This window comes from Tachyglossus aculeatus, chromosome 7 (genome assembly GCF_015852505.1).
Source record: "Tachyglossus aculeatus isolate mTacAcu1 chromosome 7, mTacAcu1.pri, whole genome shotgun sequence".
Classification (NCBI taxonomy): domain Eukaryota; kingdom Metazoa; phylum Chordata; class Mammalia; order Monotremata; family Tachyglossidae; genus Tachyglossus; species Tachyglossus aculeatus.
Window position 1 is genome coordinate 40,599,952 of NC_052072.1, and position 27,622 is coordinate 40,627,573.

Sequence of the window (27,622 nt, forward strand, 5' to 3'; positions counted from 1 at the left end):
AGAGAGAGCAGGGGCAGAGATATAGATTTGGGTGTCATCAGTGTAGATATGATAGTTGAAGCCATGGGAGCAAATGAGTTCTCCAAGGGAGTGAGTGTAGATTGAGAACAGAAGGGGACCAAGAACTGACTGTTGAGGAACCCCTACAGTAAGGGGATGGGAGGGGGAGGAGGAGCCTGCAGAGGAGACTGAGAATGAACGGCCGGAGAGATAAGAGGAGAACCAGGAGAGGGCAGAGTCTGTGAAGCCAAGATTGGATAGTGTGTTGAGGAGAAGGGGGTAGTCCACAGTGTCGAAGGCAGCTGAGAGGTCGAGGAGGATTAGGAATAAATACTTTGAAAGATGATGAGATCGTTGTTGGTCCTGTTGTTGATGAGGATGATTATAATGATGATGACAATGATAAAAAAAAATGATGTGAACTCTTTCTGTGATACTTATTTTATGTGTGGTAAATGATAAATCCTGCCGGTTACATTTAACCTTGAGCATTTTTGTGGATTTCTACAACTCATTACAAGCCTCTACATGATTATCTGTATTTGCCATAAGCTTCATGTTGCTCTCTGTAAATATTGTTTGGAGTTATTGGCCTAGAATATCAACAAGCAGTCCAGGCAACTACTGAGAATGATGGGGTGGATATTGTGATACAGAATATTTTTATAGATTCATTCATTCAATTGTATTTATGAAGTGCTTACTGTGTATAGATGGTGATCAACTCTTTTCTTTTTAAGGAGTCCCTATATTAGCCTTAGAGTGTAGAAAGCATACCAAAGGTCATAAGAAATGTGCAAATATCAAAGCAAGAATAGAGTGAATGAGATAATGACAACAGTGTGCCTACTTGCTTCAGTGCGGTTTTGTTTTGAAAAGTGGCTATTTAAGAATAATTTTGTGCCCCCAATATCTACATTAAATATTTGGAGTAATAACTACTGTACTGATAAAACCAAAAATTGGACTATTAAAATGTGAGAAAGGTGCCAGTCTTAACTTGTCATTTCCAGGTATCTGTTATAGCTAAATTCTGATTATTAATGATCGTCGATGTTGATTCATGAGGCAGAATGACCACAGGCTGACAATCTGAAATTAAGTTTAAGATGAAGAAAAAATTATTAGACAAAACTCCCCTGGATTTACAAGAAGAGAAAATATAAACTGGGCAATATTGAAACTTAATACACGTATTAATTTCTTGGATTACTAAATATTTTACATTATGCATACATATTCTGACAGATATAGTTCTAGGAGAAAACTAATATATTTGAGTAGTAAAGAGGTGTACTTTACATTATGTGCTATAAATTTTTCTGTTTGAATAAGAACTTTTTCATTAATTATTTTATGTGTTTCTTTATGAGTGGATAAATATTACTCATATTAGAATCAGAATGCTGCACCCTCCTTGTGTGCATCATATACTGTTTAAAATTTTGTTCACCTCTGCCCTCAATTAGGTCTAAAGCAAAGGACACCACAAGTAATCGAGCAATCTTTTATGTTATAGATGCTACAGTGGAATTTCCATGTCCTGATAATTTTACTTAGACAGTTTATTTGGATAGTTTGCCATTTTTAGTAAAAATGATGGAGAACTTTGTGGATGAAGACTGGATTTCATTCATTCATTCAGTTGTATTTATTGAGTGCTTACTGTGTGCAGAGCACTGTAATAAGCACTTGGGACTGGATGAAGACTCTTGGTATGTGTGTGTGTGGGGGGGGTCAGACAGGAGAGGAAAGGGGAAAAAGGAGGTTGTCTTATTTTTAGCATAGGTGTTTACTTCACAGAATTCTCAAAATGCAATTTTTCTTGAACTAGAAAGATTCTTCATCACGATATCTTACATTAACACAAATTTGGTTGTGACTGGTTAAAAATACACGGTTTATTTATGTTTGGGGGGATCTGTCAGTCCATTTACATCATTATTTAACAAACTAATTTTAACAGGCTTGCAGTTATACATTTTCTTCAGTGCAATTTGGTGACCCCAAATTTGATTTCGGGGGAATAGTTTTGGATTAGGGACAGAATACGGTAAGAATCTCCCTCAAGAATTTGAAACATGTTAATCTGCAGTGATCTTTTGAAACTCTGAGTGAATGACAAACTTTGTAAATGCCAACTTGGAACAAGAATTAAAGAAATTCCAATGTTTAATAATAATAATAATTATGGCATTTATAAAGCACTTACTATGTGCAAAGCACTGTACTAAGCAGTGGGTAGGTTACAAGGTGATCAGGTTGTCTTAATCCCCATTTTATAGATGAGGTAACTGAGGCACAGAGAAGTTAAGTGACTTGCCCAAAATCACACAGCTGACAATTGGCCGAGCCAAGATTTGAACCCCTGACCTCTGACTCCAAAGCCCGTGCTCTTTCCACTGAGCCACACTTCTTCTCAGTACAGTGCCTGGAACATCGTAAATGCTTAACATACACCATTTAAGAAAAAAAAAGAGAAAACATGCTTCTCAGGCTTCTGTTGTACTTCCTCAAAATCCTAATATAGTGTGTTGCACCCAGTGGACACTCAATAAATATTACTAACACTTGGATAAACTGAATCCAGCCTGTCTAGTACAATGCCCTCTCTGTGCACAGTAGATATGCAAAAGTATTATTTGTTTGTGGTATTTAAAAATGAAGTTATGGAGAAATTATACCTAGTGAAAAGGGCATGGGCCAGGGAATTACTGGACCTGGGCTCGAATCCTGGCTCTGCCACTTACCTGCTAATTAACTTTGGGCAAGCCACTTTACACATATGTGGCTCAGTTTTGTCATACACTAAATGGAGTTTAAATACCACTTCTCCCTCCTATTTAGTAGACTGTGAACCCCATGGAAGTCAAGGACTGTGATTATCTTATATATGCTCAATGCTTAATACAGTGCTTAGCTCATAGTAAACACTTGACAAATACCAAAATTATTAATATAATGACAAAAATGAATTAGAAAGAAATAGAATTGTCTGTTTTGGTTAATATACTTGTTTCTTTCAGCCCCTTAAAGATTTCCTCTATATAGAGACCTCTGAAATCATTTAGGAGAGGCAAGGATCACAGGGAAAAGCAGCAAAAATGGAAATCTGATTCTACGTATGATGTGATTCATTACTGAAGCCCTGTCTCTAAGCCCAGTCACTGTGAAATATATTCATGTTCGTGGGTCTGAGATAGTGTGGCACTATTGTTTGAAGATAGCCAACCATGTTAGCTTACATTGATTCCAATAATACTGTGAACTTCTCAGAATACCATGGATGCAAGCAATTAAGCTTTGAATTTAGTTTAGGGCTTGGGAAAAATGCATGGAGGAAATGTGCTGGAAGCTGAATATCACTTCTATCATTTGTTGGACATTGGTAAAACCAAGAAAAAAAATTAACATGAGATGCCGCAGTAGATCAGACTAATCACCAATCCAGCCTAGTATTTTATCTCCTACAATGACAAGAGGATATTTGGAAGAAAACTGAGCATGGCTCAGTGGAAAGTGCATAGGTTTAGGAGTCAGAAATCATGGGTTCTAATCTTGGCTCTGCTGCTTGTCAGCCGTGTGACTTTAGGCAAGTCACTTGATGATAATGATGATGGCATTTTTTATTAAGTGCTTACTATGTGCAAAGCACTGTTCTAAGCACTGGGGAGGTTACAAGGTGATCAGGTTGTCCCACGGGACTCACAGTCTTAATCCCCATTTTACAGATGAGGTAACTGAGGCACAGTGAAGTGAAGTGACTTGTTCCATCTACACCCACTTTCTTGTACACATATTGTACTACCTTAGGAAATGCTGGACTTTTGCCTTGGGGTTGTTTGTAGTTGATCTTTCAACACACCCCCAGAAGGTTGAGGCAGCAGACTTTACAGAGATGTAAAGTACATTAACTAGATATAATTCAGGGGCAGATATGGTACCTCTCTGTCTCTCTTCCTTTTTTAATTGGCTACCTAATGGTTCACTTAATTGCATCCAACTTACCCTTTTCTAATGGCAAAGTCCTTTTTCAAATATATTATTTTTCACTTCTCCTCTGACTTACTTTCCCATTAGAATCTTTTGGTCAGAGGTTATCCAGTTTTGTGATGAAAATTTTAATAGTTTACTGACCTTTTATTTAATTTTCCAATATAAAAAATAGCATATGCTATAAATCCTTTAAATGGAGAATAATATGAAGGACAGAGATGATAAGCTTGTTGCTTAGGGTTATACCACAGCGTGGCTTAGTGGAAAGAGCACGGGCTTAGGAGTCAGAGGTCATGGGTTCTAATCCCACCTCTGCCACTTGTCAGCTGTATGACTTTGGGCAAGTCACTTAACTTCTCTGGGTCTCAGTTACCTCATCTGTAAAATGGGGATTAAGACTGTGAGCCCCAGGTGGAACAACCTGATTACCTTGAGTCTATCCCAGTGCTTAGAACAGCACTTGGCATATAGTAAGCGCTTAACAAATGCCATCATTATTACTGTGATTAGAGCTGGCATTTAGGACATTTGCACTTTGTTCTTCCTTCCACAAGGATTCATTTGTTGTTGTTGTTGTTTTCCAAGCAGTAGAATAAAAAAGCCAGTATTATAGAAGGCCAGTGGCTCCACTTGGATTTTTCAGTCCTATTTGGAGAGCAATCCTGGAAGGTCCAGGACAAACACATATAGAAGGAACACATACTATTTCTATGTATGCATGTTAAAATTAATGTAAGCTTAAATATAATTTGGCCCAGAAGCATGTATTTGAATCAATCAGTGACATTTACTGAGTCCTTACTGTGTTCAATCACTATACTAAGTGCTTGGTAGACTACAACATAGTTGGTAGATATATTCCCTGTCCATAAGGACCTTAGAGTCCAAAGGGATTAAATAATGGATATGAGCATTAGTACTGTAGAAATTAGAGTAGGGTGAATATCAAGTGATGAAAGGGTACAGGTACAAGTGCATGCATAGATGGCACGAAAGGAGAAGTATGGGAAATAAGGGCTTAGTAGGGCTTAGTTGGGAAAGACCTCTTGGAGGAGATGTGATTTTAGTAGTGTTTTGAAACTAGGGAGAGTGATGGTCTCCTGTATATTAGGTGGCGAAGGATTCCAGGCCAGAAGGAGGACGTGGATAAGGGATTGGTGGCTAGTAGGTTGGCGTTAGAGGATTGAAATTTGCAGGCAGTAGAAGATTAGTGATGTAATGTATGAGAGTAAGACATTCCTGAGGAAAGGGGAAAAATTGAACAAACTTTTTTTTGGAAAAATGATCTGGGCATCAGAGTGAAGTGGAAAGATAGGAGGTAGGGAGGGCATTGAAAAAGCTGCAGTAGTCAAGGCAGGATATGATAAATGCTGGGATCATCCTGGTAGCAGAAACAAGCTACTCAAGCACCTAGTTTTGATTTTGACCTCCTGAGCTATGTCCATCCAGCAAAGTCACTCACAGGAGCTATGGACAACCAAGCGCAAGACAACATGAAACCAGTTTTTCAGTTTTTGCCACCTTCCTGGCAACCATTTCATTCAGTCCTTATGAAAATTCAGGTGTCTCAATTATCTGAATTCATACATTATTGCTGTTCTTTAGATTTGTCTAATTTTTCACAAAGTCAAGAGAGGAAATACTGTGGAGTTTAATGCAATACTTTTAAATTCATGCAGGGGTGATACTAAAAATGTCCTTTTACTGGCATAGCCAGCAGGAGTTTCTGGGGAAGGGAGGAAAGGTCACTGCCGCCTTGCGTGTGAGCCCCAAGCCTGGAAGGTATGACTTTCCTCACTCATCCCCATCTCCCTTTTCTAGAGTTGTTGCTTCTCCTACAGCTATGGGAAAGCCCCAAGGCCTGGTCTTGCTTTATTTCCCAAAACTGCTCTCACTGGAACTGAACTGGCAGCTGAGCATTGAACCAGATGAGTCTACCGTAGGTGGGGTGATTGCATTGCAAAAGGAGAGAAAGTTGTTCTACTGGCCTCATCCCAGTTGCTGACCTTCTTCATCTCCTTTCTTTCTCTCTTTTACTCTCAGTCCATTCCTCTCTCCTACCTGCCCTCTCCTCACCTCTTCTCTCCTTCCCAGCTTGTTGCCCTTCTTTCCTTGATGAAACCAGCCCGAAATAGGCAAGGCCATCTCCAGGGCCACTGAGGGAGCAGTGCTACTGGTGGAAGGGAGCTGCTAGAAACCCTGCAGCCCAAGTCCTACATTGTGGGGGAAGAAAATTAAATACCAGCTACTTTTTTCATCCTGGAATGAGTGCATTGATACCTTGTTTTACCAGTGCAGCACTCCAGATATTTTCTACCTACTTTCACCAATGCATTCTGGTCCAGGTGTCACCATCTGAGTTATCCCTATAGGCAGAACACTTTTTTAAAAAAATGGTACTTGTTTAGTGCTTACTATATGCCAGGAACTTTACTAAGTGCTAGGACAGATACAAGGTTGGACACAGTTTGTGTCCCACATGGGGGTCACAGTCTTAATTTCCATTTCACAGAAAAGATAACTGAGGCACAGGGAAGTTAAGTAACTTGCCAAAGGTCACACAGCAGACGGGTTATGGAGCCAGGATTAGAATCCAGGCCTGTGATCTATCTACTAGGCCACGATATTCAGTTTGCACTTCAGAGATTTCTTTATAACTGAAGTAAAACCTAGGAAATTTAATGGACATTTTAGCTCACATTAAGTTTACCCAGTCACACTATTCTGCTGTAACTTTCTTATTGGGAAATGCCAAGTCTAATGAATACAGTAGTTGATTTGGAAACAAGAGGTGTGATTTATTCCCTTTGTTTATATCCTATGAAGATTTAAGCAAGCAATTTTAACTGTGCATTATCCTCAAGTTGTTTATCTTTAAGGCACAGAGAGATGAATGAGTGAAATAAAGTCTGTAAAGACTCTGACACATTAAGTAAGGTATAATAGCAATCAAAGATTGCCTCTTTAGAAATGTCAGCATGACAGTCTTACACTGTGAAGAGTCATATGTTGCAAACAAAATTATGGTGAAGGAAAATCAATAGAAAAATATTGCCATCAAAACTGTATCTTCATGTCTCATACTAAGTGAGTAGGGAAACCACACATAGCAGGTAGTGAAGATAACTTTGACCTTAAAGAGCACCTTCTAGACTGTAAGCTCCTTGTGGGAGGAGTTGTGTCTAACAACTGTGTTGTATTGTTTTCTCCCAAGAACCTAGACAGTGCTCTGCACACAGTGAGTGCTCAATAAATACAATTGAATATGGTATTCAATACACATTCATTAAATAATATCATTGAATTATAATAATACCGTCAAATAATACCAATGACTGATTGAACAAATTTAAAGTAATTTCTCTGCACTCATTAACCTTTGTAGAGCTACCCGATGTGCAACTTAATCTGAGCATTTTTGAAGACCTTTTGACATCTCAGTAACAAGTCACTGGATTGTTGTTCAGTATAGCATCTGAAAAAGCAGCACAGGGCAGCATGTTGACTCTAGGCAGTGACTGATTTAACCCAGTTATCAGATCTCTTTGAAGTCATGAAAAGAAGGAACTTGCTCTTGCTGCTTCCAACTTAGTAATTCAGCATTTGTACACTGTTCCACCTCCAGTAACTGAGAACAAATTTCCATATGGAGTCCACAGTTTAAATTAATTTGATTTAGAAGATTCGTTCAATTTGGAAAAATTTTGGGGGAGGTAAACCTAAACAGAACAGAAAATATATGTCTGAGAATTTAGTCAGAGGAATTATAATGCCTGACAGGTGGCAATAAAATGGATAAAGGAGGTAATGTGACCAGATATAGATATTTCATTCAAAACATCTAGTTTAGTAGGACTATTAGACTTCTAGGTCACAGCCAAACCTGTTTGCTTTAAAATCCTCAAAGTGGTTCTTATCAAAAGCAGGGAAGGAAAGGACAAGAACTCTGTGACCCAGTTAGCAGAGAAATAATATGGTCACATTTCCAAGCCACTGAGTACAATGCTTTGCTTACACCAAGTGTTCAGTAAATACCTTTGATTGATTGATTGATTTCAAGAAGTCATTGAAAGTGGAGAGCTACGCTGCCCTCTGGGAGGACCTGAGGTAGAGCTTTGTTTTCTGAAGAGGTTATACCCTAGAAATGCTGCTTTCTATTAGCTGCCCTCACGCATGTTGATTGGCGTCTTCATCTGTTTATGCTGTCTTGGACTCTGCAGGAAGAATATTTCTGTGTGATGAGGCATTCTTTATTGTATTTGTTAAGTGCTTACTACGTGCCAGGCACTGTTCTAAGTGCTGGGAAAGATACAAAGTAATCAGTGGAGACAAAGTCCATATCCCATATCTTAATCCCCATTTTACAGATGAGGTAACTGAGACACCAAGAAGTGAAGTGACTTGACTAAGAGCACACAAAAGACAGGTGGTGGAGCCAGATCCTCAGACTCCCAGCTCTATCCATTATGCACACTGCTTCTGTCTGTGTTTAGCTTGAAGAAGTATAGATGTTCCCCACCTCTAGACTGTAAACTCATTGTGAGCAGGGATTGACACTTTATTATTGTATTGTACTTTCCCAAACACTTAATACAATGCTCTGCATACAGCAAGCACTTAATATGATTGAATAAAGGAAAGAAGGAATGAATCTAATTTGGGGTTATTTGAGGTTGAAACCTTTTCCACACACCTTCCTCAAGGAAATGCCTGAGAGTAAGGGAGGCCATTGTGCTATGCAGATTTGACTCCAATCACATGTTAGAAGCTCAGTGCACTTCCTTACTAATACCAGGGTCTACTATGTGTGAATGCAGGGTCTATCAATCAATCAATCAATCGTATTTATTGAGCACTTACTATGTGCAGAGCACTGTACTAAGCGCTTGGGAAGTACAAATTGGCATCACATAGAGACAGTCCCTACCCAACAGTGGGCTCACAGTCTAAAAGGGGGAGACAGAGAACAGAACCAAACATACCAACAAAATAAAATAAGTAGGATAGAAATGTACAAGTAAAATAAATAAATAAATAAATAGAGTAATAAATATGTACAACCATATATACATATATACAGGTGCTGTGGGGAAGGGAAGGAGGTAAGACGGGGGGATGGAGAGGGGGACGAGGGGGAGAGGAAAGAAGGGGCTCAGTCTGGGAAGGCCTCCTGGAGGAGGTGAGCTCTCAGCAGGGCCTTGAAGGGAGGAAGAGAGCTAGCTTGGCGGATGGGCAGAGGGAGGGCATTCCAGGCCCGGGGGATGACGTGGGCCGGGGGTCGATGGCGGGACAGGCGAGAGCGAGGTACAGTGAGGAGATTAGTGGTGGAGGAGCGGAGGGTGCGGGCTGGGCAGTAGAAGGAGAGAAGGGAGGTGAGGTAGGAGGGGGCGAGGTGATGGAGAGCCTTGAAGCCCAGGGTGAGGAGTTTCTGCTTGATGCGCAGATTGATCTACAGTCTATACTCTGTGAATCTCTCTGTTATTATTATTTCCAATTGTATTATTGGTTAAGCATCGACCTGGGCCAGGATACTATTTGGAAACCTAGTTCAGCCATGTTTATTGGGGTTTTTATATCAGTCAATTAGTGGTATTTATTGAGTGCTTACTGTTTGCAGAGTACTGAGACTACAATATAACAGTATTAGTACACATGTTACCTGCCTACAAGGAACTTTCGGTCTAGAGGGGTAGACAGACATTAAAGTCAATTATGTACATAAGTGCTGTAGGGCTGAGGTAGAGATAGTAAACAGATCCTGGCTACTATCCCTACCCACTTTTATTTCTCTTGGAAGCATTGAATCGAGGATGGTGCAGTTTGATTTTAATTATTGTTTGGTGTTGTGCAGCAAGGTTGCCCAAATTTCACAAAGTGTCAGCTTCCGAATCTCATAAAGACTAGCAGACTCTGTTTTTAAATTGCTTGAATAAAGGTAGTTTTTCAGGGTTCACTGGTTTGGTCTATTTTGATGCATTTTCCCTGGATAGAATTTTGCACAGCAGGATAGATTTGTGTCTCTAGGACAATATTGGGAACATTCAATTTTGTGGGAAGTGGAAAGAAAAGGGAAAGTAACTAGATTCTTCATTCAAGGGATCAGCAAAATATCATGAAGGGAGACCCTACTTACAAATATACATTGCCAACAGGAATCGGAGAGGGAATATAATGTGTACACTGAACTAGTTCAATAACATTCAACTAGTTCAACTTGATCTAGAATTCGGAAGATTTGCAGGCTGTTTAATGAGGGGTAGTAATTGAGTACATACTGTGTGCACAGCACTGTATTAAATGCTTGGGAGAGTACAAGTTTGTAGATGTGATCCTTGCCCTCAAACAGCAAGCAGTCTAACAGGGGGAACAGACATTACAATAAATTACAGGTAAGGGAAGCAACAGAATATAAAGAGATATGTATACAATCGCTACTGGGGTGAGGTTGGTGTGAATACTCAAGTGCTAAAGGCATAAGATGAAATGAGGCAATAGAAAGGGAAAATGGGTGGATGAGTTCATCAGAGAAGGCTTTCTGGAGGAGACATAATTTTAAAAGGCTTTGAAGATGGGAAGAGTGCTGGATATTCTTCTTACTATTATTATATTTATTGAACCTTACTATATGTCAAGCACTGTTCTAAGCACTAGGGCAGGTCCAAGATAATAAGGTCAACACAGTCCTTGTCACACATGGGGTTCATGGTCTTAGAAGAACAGATAACGACTTATTAGTAATGTGTGTGATGCTAGTGTTTTATTATTATTATTATTATTATTATTATCATTTGCAGTGGTAATGATGAAGACCACTCTGCCAGAAATTAAAAAAAAAGTTGAACTCAATTGGATTGACTCTCTTTGAGCCTGATTAGTAGGTATGAAAGTAATGGTGGTAAACACCATGCTATTTCTGGATCAGCAGAGGCGAAAAAAGGCTCCTCTTGATTTCTCTTTCCAAAGTGTCTTTAGAAAGCAAGTATAGTAACATACAATCTATTCAGAGTTAAATGTCCTGAAGTCTAGAGATTTGGATTTTCATCATCTTTCCTCTGGACTCTATTGGTCTGCTCTGATATTCATGACAAATATCACTGTATCCCTGTGGAATGAATGGGTAGATAAAAGGTTGCTCTGCAGAATGTAGCTTTTCACAAATCCAAATAGATCAATATATTTTGTTCTATCTCTTGTATGCTTTTTCTCTATTCTCCTTCCATCCAAAAGTGATATTAATGTGCCATTGATGAAGTAGAATTACAAGAAACCAAAGTGACTAGTTGACAGTTCTTAACAATTATTTTATTACTGCAGGACCTGACAGAAGGGAATTTCAGAGGTTGGGGAAGGAGGAACCTAAGTATAGCATGTTAGTTCTTTGCATGCTTATAGCACTTTTAAATGAAAGGATCCATACATGATCAAAAAATAAACAGGCTTGTTTTCTTGTTGGGAAATGGCATCAAAGAGAGGACCTGCTAAAATCCCATTCAGAATCAGGTAATTGGAAATAAATTCCAAGTCTTCTGTCACTATTTCCTTCCAGTACTTATCACCAGTTTTTCAAAGTGCTCACATGTTCCCTCTCCGGTGCTTCTGTGTTCTCATTTCCTCAACCTAGTAGTAAGAGTGTTGTACTGATACATCCTAGAATTTTATTGTTTGTGATCTTGACTTGCCATTCATTATTGAGAACATCTGTGCCAATGATGTAACGAATCTAGAAGTTGTATATGACACCAGTGTAGTCCAGTTTTCAGATGTATAGAGTAGGACATTACAAATGCTTATAGACCTTCTCCTTGGTTTTATGATATCATACTCTGACTTATTAACAATGGATATGAATGCATCCTAAATTTGTTATTTGAATATTTTAAGTACTTAACATTCCACTTAAAAACTCCATAGAAAACCCTGGTTGTCCTTGGGATTTTCTAGAGGCTGATTCCTACATACCTTTGGTTTTCTTTGGGTTAATTTCTTTTCTTCTTAATAGTGTTTATTAAGCACTTTCTATGTATCAAGCACTGTTGTAAGTACTGGACATGGTTCTAAGTATCAACTGACAATGTACGTGTTGTTTTAAAAGACTGTAAAATGACAGTCCTTTGATTCTGAAAAGAAGTTGATAATTACTGGGGTACTTTCCTGTAGGAGTCCCCTTGTAGAACACTGTCCTCAGTTTATAGAGACAACTTTATAATTGACCCAAGGAAGAGCTTTTTTTCATGCTATTAAACACTTATTATGTACCAGGCTGTGTACTAAGCACTGGGGTAGATGGAAGCTAATTAGTTTGGACACAGTCCATGTCCCACATGAGACTCACACTCTTAATCCCCATGGTACAGATGAGGTAACTGAGACCCAGAGAAGTTAAGTGACTTTCCCAAGGTCACACAGCAGACAATTGGCAGAGCAAAGATTAGAACCCAGATCCTTCTGATTCTCAGGGTTGTGCTCTATCCCCAGGCCACACTGCTTGATTTTCAAAGAAATGGAATCATATTCTAGCAGCTGCTTCCAGGTGCCATGTTGCATCCTCAAATGGACTTTTGCTTCTCCCTATTCCAGGTTGTTTGAACTGCACTAAAGACTCACATGTTTACAGTTAGGTGAGTAGGCAGGACCTGGGGTATGGCAAAGCTCCAAATGCTCATTCAGTATGTTTGACCAAGTCCTTAACCTCCTTAACACACATATAATTCTTCAAATGCCTACTTTTGATTCTATGATGTGCATCTATGCTTTTATTCCCTTATCTATTGTATATTTGCAATTTGTATCTACTTTGTTCCTTCACCAGACTGCAAGATTGTCTCCAGAGTTTAAGCTCGTTATCGTCAGGGAACGTTTACTATTAATTCTCCCAAGCACTTAGTACAGTGCTCTGCACATAGAAGTGCTCAATAAAAATGATTGATTAACTGAATTTCATAGTTCAGAGCTCTGAGCGCAGGAGACACTCAATAAATTATGCTGCAATTGATGATATTGGGACAGGTGTGGAGTGCAACACCTTTGCATATAACCATGTGCATGTGAATATAGTAAAGTAATTAAAGGGGCCCCAGTTTCTCCCTGCTCCAGTCTGTGCCTATTGCTGCTACATGGTGCAATGTGGCATAGTAGAAAGAGCATGGGCCTGAGAGTTAGGAGACCTGGGTTCTAATTCCAGTTTTGCCAGTTGCCTACTGTATGACCTTAGAAAAGTCACTTCACTTCTCGTTCACTCAGTTGCCTCATCTGTAGAATGGGCATTGAATATCTACTCTCCCCACTACTTAGACTATGAACCTCATGCAGGCCAGGGATCCTAATTGACCTGTTTCTTGTATATCTCTCCCCCCTACCCCCACAACCCCCTTTAGAACAGTTCTTGACATGTAGTAATCACTTAACAAGTACTATGATAAGAATCATTTCTCCCTTCCTCAAAATCTACCATTGATTTCCTGTATTCCTCTTCATCAAGCATAAATGCCTCACACAATCAGCTTCCAGGCTCCCAACCAATTTAACCAATTTTACATATCTGCTCTCTTCACACCCTGCAATCTAACCTTCTAACTATGCCTCACTCTCATCTCCTCTGCCCACATTTCCTTGTCCTTTACATGCTCCTAATATCCCGCCTCCTCCAACAAGCCTTCCCTAAGTAGCTCCCGAGCTCCCAAAACTTACAAACCTACCAGCTATCTTCAGTAGTCATGTACTTAGTTGTGCCCACCCTAAACAGTTTCATAGATAAGCTTTTCAATTGTGAGTTAAATTCCTTTAATTAATCTGTGTAAATATTTTTATGTTTGCCCATCAAAGAGTAAACTCCTTATTGGGGGGGGGGGGGGGGGGGGGGGGCACTTCACTTCATTCTGCTGCTTTCCCAGGGTTGAATACAATGTAAATAGCTCAGTACTGGAACTACAAGGACTCTTTCAAGCAACTAGAGCATCATTTAATGCACTACAACAGTAATTTACTGAAGAGAGCCCCCCAGTTAAGGAGATTACTTCTTGGTCTATTCTTTCACAAAAAACAATCTAAATTTTATTTACATACTATCACAGATGGGTAGATATGAAATGTTAAATTGCCATACTCTATCACTATAACTAGAAGCAAATAGCTCATTATATTTCAAACCTTGTATTCCATATTCACCCTTATTTCTCATTTAATGCTTACTTTTGTCAAGAAAATTAATGTATGGTATGCTTCATTACCTGAAAAGTGTAGTTAACTTTTAATCTGAAATGAGGAATTCGAAAAGTCTATTAAACTAATTTTTAAAAACCTCTCAAACTAGGATACTCTATTTCCCTAGTGAATTAGGCTTCTCACAACTGAACATGTCTCTGCCTCCTATCTCTTCACATTCCAGTCCATACTTCATTCTGCTCTCCTGTTCATTTTTCTAAAATACCATTCAGTCTATGTCTCTCTACTCCACAAGAACCTCCAGCGGTTGCCCATCCACCTCTGCATCAGACACAAACTTCTTACCAGAGGCTTTAAAGCACATAATCAGTCCCCCCCTCCAACCTCACCTCACTAATTTCCTGCTACAACCAAGTCCTCCCACTTCATTCTTCTAATGCCAATTTATTCACATGGACTCAATCTCATATATCCAACAGCTGACCCCATGCCCACATCTACCATACGACCTGCAACTCTTTCCCTGCCATATGTGACAGACAACCACTCTCCCACCTTCAAAGCCTTATTAAATTCACATTGCATGGTGTAGTGGATAGAGGTGGGAGTCAGAAGGTTATGAGTTCTAATGCTGGCTCTGCAACTTCTCTGCTGTGTGACCTTGGGCAAGCCATTTCAATTCTCTGTGCCTCAGTTCCCTCATTTGTAAAGTGGGGATTAGAAGGTGAGCCCCATGTGGGATAGGAACTGTGTCCAACCTGATTATCTTGTATCTACCCCAGTGCTTATTACAGGTTCAGAGTAAGTGCTTAACAAATTCTAGAATGATTATTATTATTGATAAAATGATAATTTTATCAAATCACTTCACTTCTCTGGGACTTAGTTACCTCATCTGTATAATGGGGAGTGAGATCAAGAGCCCCACATGGGACAGGGACTGTGTCGAACACTATTTGCTTGTACCCACACCAGCGCTTAGTATCGTGCCTGGCACATAGTAAGCACTCAACAAATACCATAATCATGATATAATTATTTCCTCCTAGAGTTTTTCCCCCATTAAGCCATCTTTCCCCCCTCCTGCCTTCCTTCTACATGGCCTATGTACTTGGATCTGTACCATTTAAGCACTTGATAATTCCTCCACACTCAGCTTCCAGCACTAATGACTTATCTTCTTTTATGCTGTCAAGTTGTCTCTGACCCATAGCGAGGCCATGGACACATCTCTCCCAAAATATCCCACCTCCATTTGCAATCATTCTGGTAGTGTATCCATAGAGTTTTCTTGGTAAAAATACAGAAGTGGTTTACCGTTGCCTCCTTCCATGCAGTAAACTTGAGTCTCCACCCTCGACTCCCATGCCGCTGCTGCCCGACACAGGTGAGTTTTGACTTGTAGCAGATTGCCTTCCACTCACTAGCCATTGACCGAGCTAGGAATGGAATGGGTATGCCTCTGCTTGACTCTCCCTCCCTTAGTCGAGACTGGTAAAGTACTGCAAACTCTCTAAGTAGGATCCTGAGAGGGTAGCATTTATGTACTTCAATAATTTCCTAGTTTCTATTGATGCCTGTGTCCCCTTCCAGACTTTAAGCTCCTTGTGGGCAGAGAAGTTGTCTACCAACTCTTGTACTGTAACCAAGTGCTTAGGACAGTGCTCTGCACACAGTTAGTGCTCAGTAAGTACCACTGCTCGATTGATTAATGATTGGAAAAATTTGCCTTGCCCATATTTTCATTCAGATGACAAATAGACAAAAACATTCTTACCATATTTTGAATATTGATTCTGAGATATTACTGGATTAGATTACTGGCCCATCCATCCAGTATTTAGTCACTGATGGTGGCAACAGGATGCTTGAAGGAACCATGCAATGGTTACTCTTTTTTACATCCAGCCAAATGTTTAGGTTTGGTCATTCATCTATTCATTCAGTAACATTTATTGAACATTCAGTGTGTTTAGAATACTGTAATTAGCACTTCAGAGAGTACAATGAAAGTAAAACCACAGTTTCTGCTCTCGAGAGGTTTGCAATATAATGAGGAATTATGGACCATCTCACCTCTTTAATTTTTCCCTCAGTGTCCATTAATTTCCCTGTAAAACTCTTTATGTGTCTATTATCTGTAAATGTAGCTAAATTCCTTTTGAGTCTGCAAATATTTTTAACCCATACAACTTTTTGTGGCAACAGATTTCACACTGATATCACTTGCTGTCTGAAGAAATGTTTCCTTGCTTGAGATTTGGACTTACTAGCTTTATTATTTTTATTTTAGTGGTAGTTGTTAAGCACTTACTATGTGCCAGGCATTGTACTAAGCACTGGGTAGATAAAAGTTAATCAGGTTGGACACTGTCCTTGTCCCAAATGGGACTCATAGTCTTAATGACCATTTTACAGATGAGGTAACAGAGGCACAGAGAAGTGAAGTGACTTGTCCAAGGTCTCACAGCTGACAAGTGGCAGAACCAGAATTAGAACCCAGGTCTTTCTGACATCTAAACTCATATTCTATCCACTCTATTCACACTGCTTCTTCACATCAATTCTTCAGTTTCAAACATCAATTCTTAGTTCCTTATTCTGGTGGTATGAAAGTTGGTGAACAATTCAGTGCTCTCCCTTCAGTCATGTTCACTTGTTGCCTTCATTCATTCATTCATTCGTATTTATTGAGTGCTTACTATGTCTTTCCAGAACAATGGGCCCTAGTCTTGATTCTCAATAAAGACTATTGATTCAACAAATATGATTGGTTGATCCTACTCTCCTCTTCTGAATTTACTTTTCTTCCTTCCTAACTTTCCCAACACTGCTGACAGCAGCACTTTTTCCCATCTGAGAAAATTGGGACTTTGACTTCTCTGTCTTTAAATCCTGCTGGTTTTTCCTCTAAAATATTTCATAATTATGGCCTTACTTTTTATGCTCAGCTTGCCTTCCTGGCTGGATTACTACCAGTTACCTTAAGGTTCATTTTGTCTCAAGCCTGTCCCCACTTCAGTCTATCCTATATTCAGTTGAAATAATCATTAGGAGCCCTCCTCAAAAATCCCCAGAGGCTTCCAGTTTCTTCTAGCACAAAATGAAAAAAACTCCTACACATTGGGTTCAAGACTTTCTGCCAGCTGTCTCCCTCTTTCCTCTGTGCTCTCTTCTCCTACTGCACCCCAGCTCATACTCTCTACTCTAAACAAGGTAACCTCTTAGCTATACCTTACTTCTGACTCTCCCTAGTCCAACCCATTGTCACCCTCACCCCCGCAAGGAATTCCTCTTCCCTTCTTCCTCCAAATGTGTGTCTGCTTCTTTCCTCCATTAAATCATAATCTCTTTGGGAATAGAGAGATGTCTTTTACTTCTATTTTTTCTCTCCCCAACACCCAGTGCAATGCTCTACATACAGTAAGTGTTCAACAAATGATGCTGTTGTTAATGATGATGATGACTTGAATCCTTATTACTTGATATACTGGATAATGAATGGGAGTCTTATTTCACTTAGCCGAACTGAATTAATGACTATTTTCCAGAAAGACTTCCCTCAGAAGGATAGAAAATGATCTTTTAACAAAATAATGTGCTATATTACCATATCAAGGGACAATCAATCAAGAAGCAGCATGGACTAATGGAAAGAACATGGGCCTGGGAATCAGGGTACCTGGGTTCTAATCCCATCTCTGTCACTTGTCTGCTGTGTGACCTTGGGTAAGTCACTTAATTCATTCACTCATTCAATTGTATTTATTGAGCTCTTACTGTGTGCAGAGCACTGTACTAAGTGCTTGGAAAGTACAATTCGACAACATATAGAGACAGCCCCTCCCCAACAGTGGGCTCACAGTCTAGAGGGGGAAATTTCTGAGCCTCAGTTACCTCCTCTATAAAATGGGAATTAATACTGTGAGCTCCATGTGGGTTATAGATCATGTCCAACATGATTATCTTACCTACTCCAGTACACTTAATACAGTGACTGGTACAATTTTTTTTAATGAGTGCTTATTGTGTGCAGAGCACTATACTAAGCTCTTGCAAGAGTACAACAGAGTTGGCAGACAAATATCCTGCCCACAGGAAGCTTACAGTCGAGAAGGACTGTAAGGGTGAAGGATGTTGGTGTGTTCTCTTGTAGGAGTTTCTATGTCAACAACAGCATTAGAAGAATAAGGAGAGGCGTCCATTCTGCCAGCCTTCCCTTGGTTCCAGGAGTTTTGTTCTTTTCCCAAAGTCCTGTTTCTGTTATCCAAATTTTTCATTAGTTCAATCAATAGTGTGTGTAGAGTGCCTGCTATGTGCAGAGCACTGTACTGAGCACTTGGACATAAACTTTTTTGGAGAGGAAGGTGTATCGATGGTGCTAGGATGGGGGGCGGGTGAATCTGTTCATTGTTGTGCTTAGTTGTGGAAAATGTATTTATTTTTCTTGTTATTAACAATGAGGATTATATAATTTGATTATTATTACTATCACTAATAATAGTTGCATTTTAAGTGCTTACTATGTGCTAAGTACTGGGGTAAATACAAGATAACCATGTCAGATACAGTCCCTGTCCCATATGGGGCTCACTGTAGGGAGAAACAGCATGGCTCAGTGGAAAGAGCATGGGCTTGGAAGTCAGAGGTCATGGGTTCAAATCCCAGCTCTGCCAAGTGTCAGCTGTGTGACTTTGGACAAGTTACTTCACTTCTCTGGGCCTCAGTTCCCTCATCTGTAAAATGGGGATGAAGACTGTGAGCCCCCCGTGGGACAACCTGATCACCTTGTAACCTCCCCAGTGCTTAGAACAGTGTTTTGCTCATAGTAAGCACTTAATAAATGTCATTATTATTATTATTATTAGGGAGAATGGGTATTGAATTTGCATTTTACAGATAAGGAAACTGAGACATATATAAGTTAAGGGCCTTTCCCAAGGACAAACATAAAACCAGTCATGTTGTTAGAATTAAAACTCAGTTCCTGTGACTCCTTAGGCCCCTGCTCTTTCCATTAGTACAAAGCACAGTAGTCCACAGTGCCCATTTTTGGCCCTTTCATGTCCAATTATCTGACTGAAGGTAGCCAATCCTTGTGATCCTGATAAAATCAGACTCTTTTCCTTGTTTCAATTTTTATGCTCCTTTAATCCCTAAATTGACATTCTGGAGAACCTAATCCTCCACTCAATCTGCTTTAGAGGAAGAACTCCAAACAATAACTTCCCAGACTTTCTCTACAGCATTTGAACCTTTCATTGTAACTTTATAGAACTTGGACTACAGTATTATTTAACCTCATTTTACAGATAATGGGGTTGAGGTATGAGGAGAGAAAGATGATATATGAGAAACGTATTTGGTTTGAAAAATTATGTGTCTCAAATTGTGGCCTTCTGCTTTGCTTATTTCCCCAGTATATTAAATAATCTTTTTCTCTAGCTTTCACTGCTATACCACATCAGAGACACCCAGGAACCTTGTTACAATGCATAGAATAAAATGAGACAGAAGGGATTACATTTTAAGGACAAGAAGACAGATCTGCTTAGTCACAGCATTAGAATGGGTGTTCTTGGTTTTTCTGCCCTATTCTATTGTGCCTTTTAAAAATGAGCTAACACTTCTGTGTAGACCTTCCTGCACAGATCTTCATATAGACACCTTCTCCTGCTTCTAATTAGTTTGCGTTGTGTTGAGTTCTTTGCACTGCAAGACTTTTCCAAATTAAAATTTTCTACCTATTCAGTGTGGAAGTGACATTTCACTACTCCCATTTTGTCAATATGCTCATTTTTAAGCTCCCAGACTACAGATTTAAATTTACGCTCTCTTGAAAAAAAATGCAAAGCATGGAGTTGCAAACTCCCCCTTCTAGACGGTGAGCCCGTTGTTGGGTAGGGACCATCTCTATATGTTGCTGACTTGTACTTCCCAAGCACTTAGTTCAGTGCTCTGCACACATTAAGTGCTCAATAAATACGATTGAATGAATGAATTGGGGGAGAAGAAGAACCTTCAGTTTTTGTTCTCCTGCCTTATGTCTTATGCCCATCGAGTCCTTTCCCGACCCATAGCAACACTATGGACAGCTCTCCCAGAACGCCCCGCTCTCCATCTGCAATCATTCTGATAGTGTATCCATAGAGTTTTCTTGGTAAATATTGCAGAAGTGGTTTACCATTATTGCCTTCCACGCAGTAAGTTCAAGTCTTTGCCCTAGACTCTCTCCTTTGCCACTGCTGCCCAGCATGGGTGAGTTTTGACTTGTAGCAAATTGCCTTCCACTCACTAGCCACTGCCCAAGCTAGGAGTGGAATGGATAGGCCTTTGCTTGAATCTCCCTTCCATAGCCAAGGCTGTAGAGTACTGGAAACTCTCCAGGTGCTACCCTGAGAGGGCTATTACTCTCCTACTTATCTCTTTTTTAAGTTAAGTGCTTACTATGTGCCAGGCACTGGACTAAGCACTAGGACAGATAAAGTCAATCAGGTTGGACACAGGTCATGCCCCACATAGAGCTCACAGCCTTAATTTTCAATTTGCAGATGAGATAACTGAAGCTCAGAGAAGTTGTTACTTGCCCGAGATCACAGAGCAGACAAGTGCCAGAGCTGGATTTAGAACCCAGGTCCTCTCTCTCCTACATGTGTGCTTTTTCCACTTGGCCATGCTGCTTCACATATCTGTCTCTCCTGCAACTAATTTCTTGCCCACCACCCTCTCCACTGCTTGTAACTTCCACTTCTTTTATACCAGACAGAACACAGCTCTCCTCATCTTCAAAGTCCTTCTGAAATCACATCACCAGGATCTGGGCCATAGATAGGAACTCCATGTTTCCTATTGGATTCCACTTCTGCCAAGAACCTTGTTTCACCCCTACAGAATTATGGGAACAACCTAGGTTTTTCCATCTCACACCAGGCTTGGAGATCAGTGGGAACTTTTTTGTATTTCTCTGTAGGGCCTGGTGTGGACGCATTACCCCCTAGAAGCCCCATCCCATCAAAACCCCTCTTGCACTCTAGACTTCCCTCATTTTGGACAGGGAATGTGTCTGTTATATTGTTGTATTTTACTCTCCCAAGTGCTTAGTACAGTTCTCTGTGCACGGTAAGCATTCAATAAATATGATTGATTGATTGCACTCAAATTATCTAGCTGGCACTTTTTCTTCCCCCTACCTTGTGCATCAGCCACCTAAAAATAATAATAATCATGGTATTTGTTAAGCGCTTACTATGTGCCAAGCACTGTTCTAAGCATTGGGGGGAGATACAAGATTATTAAGTTTTCCCAAGTGGGGCTCACAGTCTTAATCCCCATTTTATATATGAGGTAACTGAGGCCCAGAGAAGTTAAGTGACTCGCCTGAAGTCACACAACTGACAGGTGGGGGATTCGGGATTAGAACTCACAACCTCTGACTCCCAAGCCCAGGCTCTTTCCATTAAGTATACCTCTCAGAACAGTGCTCCTGAAAGGCAACTGGCATTTACTCTAACTTGTGTTTGAAGCAGAACTACTATAGAATATATCTTGTGGGATAAGTTAACAAATGATAGAAACTCTTTCTGCAAGTCAATTCTGACCCCTAAGTCTTCTCTTACACAAGATTCTGCATGTGGCAGCCCCGTTCCCTGGACAGGGTCAGATTCTCCTTCTCTACTCTGCTCGCTTTGAAGTCAGTCAAGGACTACATGCATGGACTTTTGAGGAAATTGTAAAGTTGGCTGATTTTAATGGATCAAGTGAGTGGCTGGGGAAATGAGGGTTCCTTTGATCCTCTGGGTTTAAAGGCAGACCAAGATGAAAGAGCCACACCCATAGAAATCAAAGGGCCTTTCTAATATTGTGGTCATGCCATCTCCATCGCTTCTAGCTAAACTTTTCCTGGTTTAAGGGGATGTAGGGAAGAAGGAGTGAGATCATTCATGTGGGGAAGGAAATGAAAAGAAATGTGGCATCTAAAGTAAGCATGAAAAGAAATTCTAGAGCAGGCTGGCCTGTGATTTTTGAAAGCAAGGGCATAATAAAGGCTTTGGGGGGAGTTCAATGTGTCATGCAAGCTGTCTGCTCCTGAAAAGCCCATCATTTCTTACGCCCAAAGTTACTGCCTCGTAGCTGACACTTGGAGAGGTTTTGTGGCAGGGCCTAATTGATGATTGATCATGGTCCAATTTTCTAAAGTACCTTGCTGACAGCATAGAGTGTGTTTAGCCTGTCAATAATCCCGCTGAAAAACTCAGAATAGCAACATAAAACTATTCATCAATTCAGTTTAAGGCCCATTTAGCGGGATTTCTAGCATCCCATCAGTACCAATCTCATCACACTGTTATCCCTCCCAGTGGAGGGAAGGCTTCACTTGGGCTTGGCACTATCTCTTATCTTCTGCAGAAAGATACTGATTAGATTAACATGGGAACATGCTTGTCATTTTAGTCTCTCTGTACTGTAAGAGTGGAAGATAGATTTGGTTTTAAGGTTTAAAGCAGTGTCTGCTTCCAGAGTTAAACTGCTTCAGCGAAGCACATGTTTTTCTTTGCCTCTTCTCACTGTCCTTGGCGAGTCTTGTTATGGCCTGTATTGATTTAATTCAAGGTACTGGTTTGTCAAGGGGAAAAAATAAAAATAAGAAAATAAAATGGCATGGGATGCTGTTGTGGACTCACAGAATAAACCACAGAATCTCAGAATTCTAGACTTCACATGATAAATGGAATTAACAGTTCAGAAAATTTAAGTGTAACATTACAAAGTGCCTGAAGCTCTAGAAATGTAAGTCACATGCTCTAAGTATTCAGTAGGGAGCTGAAAACTGATCTGGGACTACCAGATCAAAACTTTATATTTCTATGAAAAATATCAGTAGGACAGAGAACCTGGTTTTGTATTCCAGGAGACTCCTTTATAAACTACCTAATAACCAGATCATCTAATGTGGAAGGTGTGAGGGTCGAGGGAGCCATATTGAGATTTGACCTTGAGGGTGAAATTGAAGTGTTACAAAATGTAGCCAAGTCCATGACCTAACGTGACCTATTATGGCTATGCTTCACTCACACAGTAAGCAAGAAAGTAGTTAACATCATCTAATCATAAACTGAAAAAGATGGGCAATTATTCATCTAAATATTAATCAGTAATGTCGTTCTGATTAGACTTCATGCTGTGAGGTATTCTTCCTTTCCACTCAGAGCTGGTTAGCCCTTTATTTGCATGCTTATCTATAGCCTGATAAGGAAAACCTGGGGACAATACAAGAAGGAACAAGGAAAATAATTAAAGGATTGTGATATGGACTGGAAACAGAACACATAAAAGAACAGGTTCTAATTAGCATGGGGAAGAGAAGGCTGAGTGAAGGTTTAAATGCAATAATTTGAAATTGAAGGGATTCAATGTAATAAATACCCAGAAGTTTTAGAATGCCTTTTTTTCCCCCAAGCATTTCTTCTCAGCTTCCTGGTGAGAAAGAGGCAGGTATTCCTATCCTATTGGAAACAGAGAAGTTAGGTGACTGGTTTAAGTTTAACAGCCAATCAGTGACAGAGCTGAAATTAGAACTTGGCTCCCTCAGCTTCTCGATCCAAGGCTCTTTCCACATGTTCATTTGGTGAGAGAACAAGAAGCTTCAATTTCAGTAGGTGGAGTTTAGTTTAAATATTAGAAAATCTTTAGCCCTAGAAAACATCATGAGACAACAGAATTGCCTTCTTTGGAAACTTAAAGTGAAGCCAGTTATCTTTCTGGGCAGCTGTGAGATATGCTCAGTTTCTTCCAAGGATTGATTCAAGGATGGATTAAATAGTTGACCTGTTGGGACCTTTCCAGCACTGAGATTCTGAGAAATACTCTGAGGAAAAACTGTCATTCAAAATAGTATGAGATCCCATGAATACTAAAGAGGAATAAAAGCCTCCAGTGTAAAATACATTTTGAAAATGTCTAGAACTTTGCATACCTATCCACATGTTAGATCAACAGGTATCTACCCAACTCTTCATTTAGCTTATCCTCCAATAAAATTCATTTTAAAAGATTTGATTGTGACACTTGCCTGTGCTCTGTAGAAAGACAGAGGGAAAAAACAGAGGAGATATATTTTCCCGAATTCGCGATGGAGAAGCCAATTTTAGAAGAGCAGCTGAGGCCATGAAGGAGTGATGAAGTGAGCTGTCCAATATTGCCCAACTAATCAATATTGGTGAGAAAAAAATTCTGTCTCCTAAGTTATTCATTAATACAAGTTTATCCTTTTCTCTCCTTGGACCATCAAGTTTTCAAACTTGAATCTCCCGATTGTCAGTGATGCCCAGAAAAAGCCCAGCATGGCCTAATTCAATACCACATCACCCTGATAATCAGGAAGATATTGCTAAATTACATCTCCTGCTTTAATTGGATACAGTTATTTTTGTGCTGTAATAAAAATCAAATCTTACGGCATCGGAAACAGTGTTAACCACATCTTATAAACTCCAGTCAAGTTTGTTTGGCACCTTTGAGTTATTAGCAAAGGGTTCAGTGGGCTATCACTCAGGGAATTTAAAGTAAAGGTTATCTTTTCCCATCTCCTGATTTGCCCCAAACAATGCATGTCTGTGAAAACAAATGCGGAATTTTTAATAGCTTCATTTACATATAAAGTATCCGTCTAAAATCAATATTGAGCTGTCTTCAAGATCTGTTGACTGAATGGTTTCCCTGGATTTTAATGTTGAGCAAATTAATAGGAGGTTGTGCAGAATCATGCCGAAGACCTTTTGGGTTCACTTTTTCCCTCTTCCATCCTCACACAGCCTCATTTGTTTCACATCTTTCCTGAATACTAAGGATCTTTTTTTAAATTATAGACATATCTCTCAAAGAAACATTGGTAATGGTAAAAGGGACTGGGGTTTGGCAGAGTGGCGGGGGTATTATTTCACCTCACTCTCTTTTCCTAGTGATGATTGCCCAGACCTGGGAGGACAGCCTCCAGGGATTAGAAACTTCAAACTATTTATTTAACTCTCACTCTGGATAGAGCTCTATACCTAGGTCTTGGAAGACTACAATAGTTTTAGTAAACTTTGTTCCTGTCCTTGCTTGTTTCCTGCTTTGTCAGCTCCTTGTGGGCAGGGGACATGTCTACCAACTCCGTTATATTGTACTCTTCCAAGCGCTAAGTACAGTGCTTTGCACCCAGTAAATGCTCAATAAATAAGATTCAATTTTTTGATTGCAAAGAGAAGTGGAGAATTGATACAAAATACCTGATAATTTTTTCTTGGGTGGGGGGAGGGAAGAGGATGAAACAACCACTCTTTCACTCATCTTTTGAAGGAGGACCTAGTTTCTTCTCTGTAGCCTGACTTCTCTGACACTCTGACAGGTGTTTTGTTTCCTAGGAATCCCTTGCATTTTAGGTGGTAGGCAGGGAAGCTTCAGAGCAGTATGATCTAGTGAAAAGAACATGGGCCTGGGAGTGAGAGGACCTATGTTCTAATACCAACTCTGCGACTTGTCTGCTGTGTGACCTTGGGTAAGTCACTTCTCTGTGCCTCAGTTTCTGTATCTGTAAAATGGGGAATACATTTTACATTTACATTTTACTCCCTCCCACTGGGAGCTTCATGTAGGCCAGGGACTGTGTCTAACCTGATTACCTTGTATCTACCCCAGCACTTATCATGGTGCTTGCCACATAGTAAGTGCTTAGCAAACACTATGATAATAATAATAATAGCAGTAGCAATAATGATAATATTACTACTACTAATGATGATAAATTGTGCTCTGCCATTCGAATAGGTTGTGGCCACTGGAGATCACTCTAAAGTGAGCCCAAAGGGTACATGAGGATGGTGCAATTTCCCCAAGAGGCATTTGGTAGGATTACCAATAGAAGGGGTTGAATTACATGAGTGCTAAACAAATACCAGAATAAAAAGGAGCATATCAAATCCACTGACTGAGCCCCTAAAACCTCAACAACACTGTGCATCTGCTGTGCCTCAGTGACCGCATCTGTAAAATGGGGATTAAGACTGGGAGCCCCATGTTGGACAAGGACTGTGTCCAACCTGATTAGCTGGTACCTGTACCAGGGCTTATAGTATTGTGTCTGGCGTGTAGTAAGCACTTAACAAGAACAGCTCTTATTTCTGTATTAACTTTAAAATGGAAAAATCAAGATAAACTAACTTTTTAATTTATGCTTTTTAGCAATAACTGAAATGGTTTTACTACTGAATTTTCACGTACTTGCAATTAGGAAATGTATCTGGGAAAGCTGTTTTTTGAACTTGAATAACCAGCTTACTTATGTTCTCATAAAAACATTTCTGTAGGAAATGTAGAACCACTCTTCTTTAACAGTTAGCCATATTGAAACTGTCCTGGTTATCTTAGAAAAATGATTTTTGTATTGCTCTTGCATGGTATAAAGATATAACAGATTCTGTTTCCTTTGAAGCAGTGTTTCTAAATTTTTTCAGTGTAGAGGCAATTTCTCTAGAGAAAAAAACCTTTATTTTTCTATTTTCATAATGGATGCTTCCTTTTGAGTTCTGGTTTCATCGTTATCAGAATTAAAATTTTCATACGTATCTTGCAGAGGATTTGAATGAATTTTGTGTCTAAGCGATAGGAATTCTCCAGCTTTATTGTAATGATAATGTTTTGTTAATGTGAGAACATTGAGCAAACTCATTTCTCGGAACTATTTTTTTGCTGTCTAGGTACATAGACCTTTGCACACATCCATATGTTAAACTTTTCCACACTACTGCATTGTTTATCTTTATTGCAATCTCATTAGTCCCTTAGAAGCATTTATCTCTAAAACTCACATAAAGGAAAACAAAAAAAAATCAATCCTGCAGTTTGATGTGATTAAAAAAATAAGATTTCAAATTTTATGACCTTGAAAATATAACTGAGTGAAAGAAATGCTATTAGGCTTTATGAATAGACAATAGGGAAGCCATTTCAGTTGTATCTTATACGAAATTATGCAATTTCACTTGAATTCTTGGAACTGCTATTTCCCATTAAGCTTTCTCCAGTTGAGTAACTGCCATGACTATGTAGTTGAGCGTTTACTAAAAGCAGAGAACTATACTAAGCACTTGGAAAGTAAAATAGAGTTAGTAGTTAGTTTTATGTGTCAATCACATAAAATCTTTCTTTTTCTATTTTGCCCTCAAGGAGCTTACAGTCTAGTGGCGGAGATAAAAATCACAACTAGGGGAAGGAATAGAGTTTAAAGATATGTACATAACTGCCTACATTTAAGGTGGAAGGGAAGGTGAGTTCTCATGTGCTTAAGTAGTGTGTTAGTGCTGCTGCTGGCATTAGGTGATGAATAGTGTTTGGAAAAGAGATCAGTCAGGAGAGGCTTCCTGGAGGATATGAGATTTCAGAACGGCATTAAAGAGGGGAGAGAAGAGGTCTAAAGGGAATAAAATTC

The 27,622-nt window shown here is 39.6% G+C and overlaps 1 protein-coding gene and 2 non-coding genes across 5 annotated transcripts in view; 1 reads left to right on the forward strand and 2 right to left on the reverse strand.

The window, feature by feature from the left end:
* The window catches only part of FGF12 (fibroblast growth factor 12), a 450,538-nt gene that overhangs the window by 344,918 nt on the left and 77,998 nt on the right, over window positions 1–27,622 (forward strand). The window lies entirely within an intron of this gene.
* On the reverse strand, window positions 15,555–15,692 carry LOC119931144. Its single transcript, XR_005452001.1, has one exon. It is a non-coding gene; the product is annotated as a small nucleolar RNA SNORA7 (small nucleolar RNA).
* Window positions 20,426–20,562, reverse strand: LOC119931230. The gene has a single exon (XR_005452084.1). It is a non-coding gene; the product is annotated as a small nucleolar RNA SNORA7 (small nucleolar RNA).